Source organism: Triticum urartu, chromosome 5A (assembly GCF_056163025.1).
Source record: "Triticum urartu cultivar PI428250 chromosome 5A, HENAU_Tu73, whole genome shotgun sequence".
Classification (NCBI taxonomy): domain Eukaryota; kingdom Viridiplantae; phylum Streptophyta; class Magnoliopsida; order Poales; family Poaceae; genus Triticum; species Triticum urartu.
The window spans coordinates 587,481,709-587,488,167 of record NC_141877.1 but is presented as its reverse complement, the minus strand read 5'-3'; positions in this window follow the sequence as shown (position 1 = coordinate 587,488,167).

Sequence of the window (6,459 nt, the reverse complement as noted above, 5' to 3'; positions counted from 1 at the left end):
TTACTTTATCTGCCTATGGGCCTACTGGGCCTCCTGCGGGCCTGAATCCTGGCCCATGGTAGGGTTTCTAGTCGTATTCACGCCGTGGGGGACTAGTAGGTGGTACTTTTTTTGTTTTTTTGTTTTCTTTGTTGCTTTATTTATTTTATTTTGTTTCTACTTACAACAAAATACTTAATGTTGCTATTTTTTTTCAGTTTTTTTCTTTTGTTTTTTACATTATTTATTTTCTTTTGTTTCTTGCTTTATTTTTAAATTCTTTTTTGCTTTTAGGTCAGAAAAATTATAAACTTTCTGTTAGTGCCATTAGTTTTCAAATTTGAATTCTTTGAAATTTGTGTGAATCACAAGTTCATGATTAACTTTACTATAAAAATAGTTTTTTTTCCATTTTTTTGTTTTGTTTTTTGCATTATTTATTTTCTTTTGTTTTTTGCTTTTTTAATTCTTTTTGCTTTTAGGTCAGCAAAATTATAAACTTTCTATTAGTGCCATTAGTTTTAGAAAAATTATAAACTTTCTGTTAGTGCCATTAGTTTTCAAATTTGAATAGTTAAAATTTGAATTGTTTGAAATTTGTGTGAATCACAAGTTTGTGATTAACTTTACTATAGTTTTTTTCCAGTTTTTTGTTTTTTGCATTATTTATTTTCTTTTGTTTTTTGCTTTAATTTTTAATTCTTTTTTGCTTTTAGGTTAGCAAAATTATAAACTTTCTGTTAGTGCCATTAGTTTTAGAAAAATTATAAACTTTCTGCTAGTGCCATTAGTTTTCAAATTTGAATAGTTAAAATTTGAATTTTTTGAAATTTGTGTGAACCACAAGTTTGTGATTAACTTAGTAAAAAATGAGCATAGATGCGTTTATAGAGAAAATTCAACCTAAATTTATAGTAAATTTCTATGAATTTCAGAGAAATTCACTCTGAATTTAGGTTAAACTTTTCTTTATAAGGGCATCTATTTTCACTTTGAGAGGAGCTCAACAAGGCAGAGAGGGAAGGGCTTATAAACCGGTGTGAGCCCCCTTCGGTTGGCGAGGTGGGACTAAACTCTGCCCGCAACGAGGACCAACCCTTTAGTCCCGGTTTGTGGCACAAACCGGGACTAATGGTCATGGGCCAGGGGCGAGGAGCATTGGTCCCGGTTGGTGCCACGAAGCGGGACCAATGCCCCCTTTAGTCCCGGTTGGTGGTACCAACCGGGACCAAAGGCCTTATGGTGTCCCCCTTTATTTTGTTTCTACTTACAACAAAATACTTATTGTTTTTATTTTTATTTATTTTATTAAAGTTTATTTTTAATTATTTTTCTTTTAGGTCACAAAAATTATAAACTTTCTGTTAGTGCCATTAGTTTTCAAATTTGAATAGTTAAAATTTGAATAATGGCCTTTTGTCCCAGTATTACGAGGGCCGAACCATAAGACATTAAAGCATTTCAAATGAACTCTGAAAAAAGTTGAAAGTTGGCATGGTATCATAATTTCACCCACATAGCATGTGCATGTACAAAACGGACAATGGTATCATACTCGTCTGTTACAAAGTTGGCATGGTATCATCATAATAGTTGCGGGAGAAATTCTTCACTTTTTCTTCGCTTGTGTCATTTGCGTATTGCGCCGTAACCATGGATAATCTTCATCGTTTATCAGGATGCTTGGGTCAGCCTTGACTTTGAAGGGAGGAATTTCATGAAACTTTTCATAATCTTCAGACATGTCTGTCTTGCCCTCCACTCCCACGATGTCCCTTTTTCCTGAAAGAACTATGTGGCGCTTTGGCTCATCGTTTGATGTATTCGCTTCCTTATCTTTTCTTTTTCTCGATTTGGTAGACATGTCCTTCACATAGATACCCTGTGCCACATCATTGGCTATGACAAACGGTTCGTCAGTGTACCCAAGATTTTTCAGATCCACTGTTGTCATTCCGTACTGTGGGTCTACCTGTACCCCGCCTCCTGACAGATTGACCCATTTGCACTTAAACAAAGGGACCTTAAAATCATGTCCGTAGTCAAGTTCCCATATGTCCATTATGTAACCATAATATGTGTTCTTTCCCCTCTCGGTTGCTGCATCAAAGCGGACATCGCTGTTTTGGTTGGTGCTCCTTTGATCTTGGGCGATCGTGTAAAATGTATTCCCATTTATCTCATATCCTTTGTAAGTCAATACAGTCAAAGACGGTCCCGTGGAAAACAAGTACAGCTCATCACAAACAGTGTTGTCACCTCTGAGACGTGTTTTCAACCAACTGCTGAAAGTCCTGATGTGTTCACATGTAATCCAGTCGTCGCACTGCTCTGGGTGTTTGGAGCGCACACTGTTCTTGTGTTCATCGACATACGGGGTCACCAAGGTAGAGTTCTGTAGAACTGTGTAGTTTGCTTGAGACCAAGAATATCCGTCCCTGCATATTATTGAGTCTCTTCCAAGAGTGCCTTTTCCAGTCAGTCTCCCCTCATACCGCGATTTAGGGAGACCTATCTTCTTAAGGCCAGGAATGAAGTCAACACAAAATCCAATGACATCCTCTATTTGATGGCCCATGGAGATGCTTCCTTCTGGCCTAGCACGGTTACGAACATATTTCTTTAGGACTCCCATGAACCTCTCAAAGGGGAACATATTGTGTAGAAATACGGGCCCCAGAATGACAATCTCGTCGACTAGATGAACTAGGACATGCGTCATGATATTGAAGAAGGATGGTGGGAACACCAGCTCGAAACTAACAAGACATTGCGCCACATGACTCCTTAGCCTTGGTACGATTTCTGGATCGATCACCTTCTGAGAGATTGCATTGAGGAATGCGCATAGCTTCACAATGGCTAATCGGACGTTTTTCGGTAGAAGCCCCCTCAATGCAACCGGAAGCAATTGCGTCATAATCACGTGGCAGTCATGAGACTTTAGGTTCTGGAACTTTTTCTCTGGCATATTTATTATTCCCTTTATATTCGACGAGAAGCCAGTCGTGACCTTCATACTGAGCAGGCATTCAAAGAAGATTTCTTTCTCTTCTTTCGTAAGAGCGTAGCTGGCAGGACCTTTATACTGCTTCGGAGGCATGCCGTCTTTTTCGTGCAAACGTTGCAGGTCCTCCCGTGCCTCAGGTGTATCTTTTGTCTTCCCATACACGCCCAAGAAGCCTAGCAGGTTCACGCAAAGGTTCTTCGTCACGTGCATCACGTCGATTGAAGAGCGGAACTCTAGGTCTTTCCAGTAGGGTAGGTCCCAAAATATAGATTTCTTCTTCCACATGGGTGCATGTCCCTCAGCGTCATTCGGAACAGCTAGTCTGCCGGGGTCCTTTCCAAATATTACGTGTAAATCATTGACCATAGCAAGTACGTGATCACCGTTACGCATGGCGGGCTTCTTCTGGTGATCTGCCTCATCTTTGAAATGCTTGCCTTTCTTTCAACGTTGATGGTTGGTCGGAAGAAATCGACGATGGCCCAGGTACACATTCTTCCTACATTTGTCTAGGTATATACTTTCAGTTTCTTTTAAACAATGCGTGCATGCGTGGTATTCCTTATTTGTCTGTCCTGAAAGGTTACTGAGAGCGGGCCAATCATTGATGGTTACAAACAGCAACACGTGCATGTTAAATTCCTCTTGTTTGTGTTCATCCCATGTACGTACACCGTTTCCATTCCACGGCTGTAAAAGTTCTTCAACTAATGGCCTTAGGAACATATCAATGTCATTGCCGGGTTGCTTAGGGCCTTGGATGAGAATTGGCATCATAATGAACTTCCGCTTCATGCACATCCAAGGAGGAAGGTTATACATACATAGAGTCACGGGACAGGTGTTGTGATTGCCGCTCTACTCCCGGAAAGGAATAATGCCATCCGCGCTTAAACCAAACCATACGTTCCTTGGGTCACTTGCAAACTCAGGCCAGTACTTTCTCTTGATTTTTCTCCACTGCGACCCGTCAGCGGGTGCTCTCAACTTCCCGTCTTTCTTACGGTCCTCACTGTGCCATCGCATCAATTTGGCATGCTCTTTGTTTCTGAACAGACGCTTCAACCGCGGTATTATAGGAGCATACCAAATCACATTCGCAGGAACCCTCTTCCTGGGGGGCTCGCCGTCAACATCACTAGGGTCGTCCCATCTGATCTTATACCACAATGCACCGCATACCGGGCATGCGTTCAGATCCTTGTACGCACCGCGGTAGAGGATGCGGTCATTAGGGCATGGATGTATCTTCTGCACCTCCAATCCTAGAGGGCATACGACCTTCTTTGCCGCGTATGTACTGTCGGGCAATTCGTTATCCTTTGGAAGCTTCTTCTTCAATATTTTCAGTAGCTTCTCAAATCCTTTGTCAGGCACAACATTCTCTTCCTTCCACTGCAGCAATTCCAGTACGGTACCGAGCTTTGTGTTGCCATCTTCGCAATTGGGGTACGGTCCTTTTTGTGATCCTCTAACATGCGATCGAACTTCAGCTTCTCCTTTTGACTTTCGCATTGCGTCCTTGCATCGACAATGACCCGGCGGAGATCATCATCATCGGGCACATCGTCTGGTTCCTCATGATCTTCAGCAGCTTCCCCCGTTGCAGCATCATTGGGCACATCGTCTGGTTCCTCTTGATCTTCAGCAGCTTCCCCCGTTACAGCATCACCGTATTCAGGGGGCACATAGTTGTCATCGTCCTGTTCTTCTTCGTCGTCTTCCATCATAACCCCTATTTCTCCGTACCTCGTCCAAACATTATAGTGTGGCATGAAACCATTGTAAAGCAGGTGGGTGTGAAGGATTTTCCGGTCAGAGTAAGACTTCGTATTCCCACATTTAGGGCATGGACAACACATAAAATCATTCTGCTTATTTGCGTCAGCCACTTCGAGAAAATCATGCACGCCCTTAATGTACTGCGAGGTGTGTCTGTCACTGTACATCCATTGCCGGTTCATCTGCGTGCATTATATATAATTAAGTGTGTCAAAAACCATTACAGAACATCATGAATAGATAATTAAGTGACCAAATTAATAGAAGTTCATCATCACATTAAAACCAAAGTACATACATAATTCTCATCTAACAACATATAGCTCTCCAGAGCATCTAGTTAATTAAACCATACATTGAAACTATGTAAAACATTTCAATGCGAAAACAAATGCGATCATAATCGCAACCAAGGTAACAATTGATCCAACGGCATAATGATACCAAGCCTCGGTATGAATGGCATATTTTCTAATCTTTCTCATCTTCAACCGCATTGCATCCATCTTGATCTTGTGATCATCGACAACATCCGCAACATGCAACTCCAATATCATCTTCTCCTCCTTAATTTTTATTATTTTTTCCTTCAAGTAATTGTTTTCTTCTTCAACTAAATTTAACCTCTCGACAATAGGGTCGATTGGATTTCCAGTTCAACTACCTCCTAGATAAATAAAATCTATGTCACGTTGGTCGGCACAATTGTCATAAACAATAAATGAACCAAATAGTTATAAAAAATAATATATATCACATCCGAATCATAGCCAGGACAAGGGCCGACGGGGGCGGATACCAAAACCATCGCACTATATAATAACAAGCAATAATAAAAGTAAGAAAATTAGACAAGTATCTATCTAAAGTAAGAATTTTTTTCTTTCAGAAAGAAGATAAGAACAAGAGGCTCACCACGGTGGTGCCGGCGACGAGATCGGTGCGGGCGATCGACGGCGGTGAAGACGGGAATGGGACGTGACGGGCCGCTAAACCTAGACAAATCTCGAGGAAAATGGAGCTTTGAGGTCGAGCTTCGAGAGGAGAAAGCTTAACTAGTGTGGCTCGGGCATTTCATCGAACACATCATGTGCATAGGAGGTGAGCTAGAGCACCACAAAGCCCCCCCCCCTCGCCGGCCAGAGAAAAACATAGCACTGGGGTGCTCTGCTCGCGGGCGAAGGGTATATATAGGCACCTCATTGGTCCCGGTTCGTGGCATGAACCGGTACCAAAGGGAAGCCTATGGTCCCGGTTCAAGCCACCAACCGGGATCAATGGTGGTGGGCCAGGAGCGAGGCCCATTGGTTCCGATTCGTCCCACCAAGCGGGACCAAAGGGGCCAGACGAACCAGGACCAATGCCCCCACAAGGCCCGGCAGGCCCCTGGCCTCACGAACCGGGACCAATGCCTCCATGGGTCCCGGTTCTGAACTAAACCGGGACTAATGGACTGACCCGGCCTGAACCAAAGCCCTCTTTTCTATAGTGGCTTGTGTAGTACACAGATAGTTTAATGCGTAATATTTAACACGATGAGTACCAAGCTAGAAATAACTTGCATTGAGTGGTAGTTGGTGCTGAGCTCAGATTAATGGGGCATGTGATTTTTGTTCTTTTTATTACGTTCTTTAGCTGGATTTTTTCTTCAGAAAAGGGTAGAGTTTCTTTACTTGAAATGAAGCATC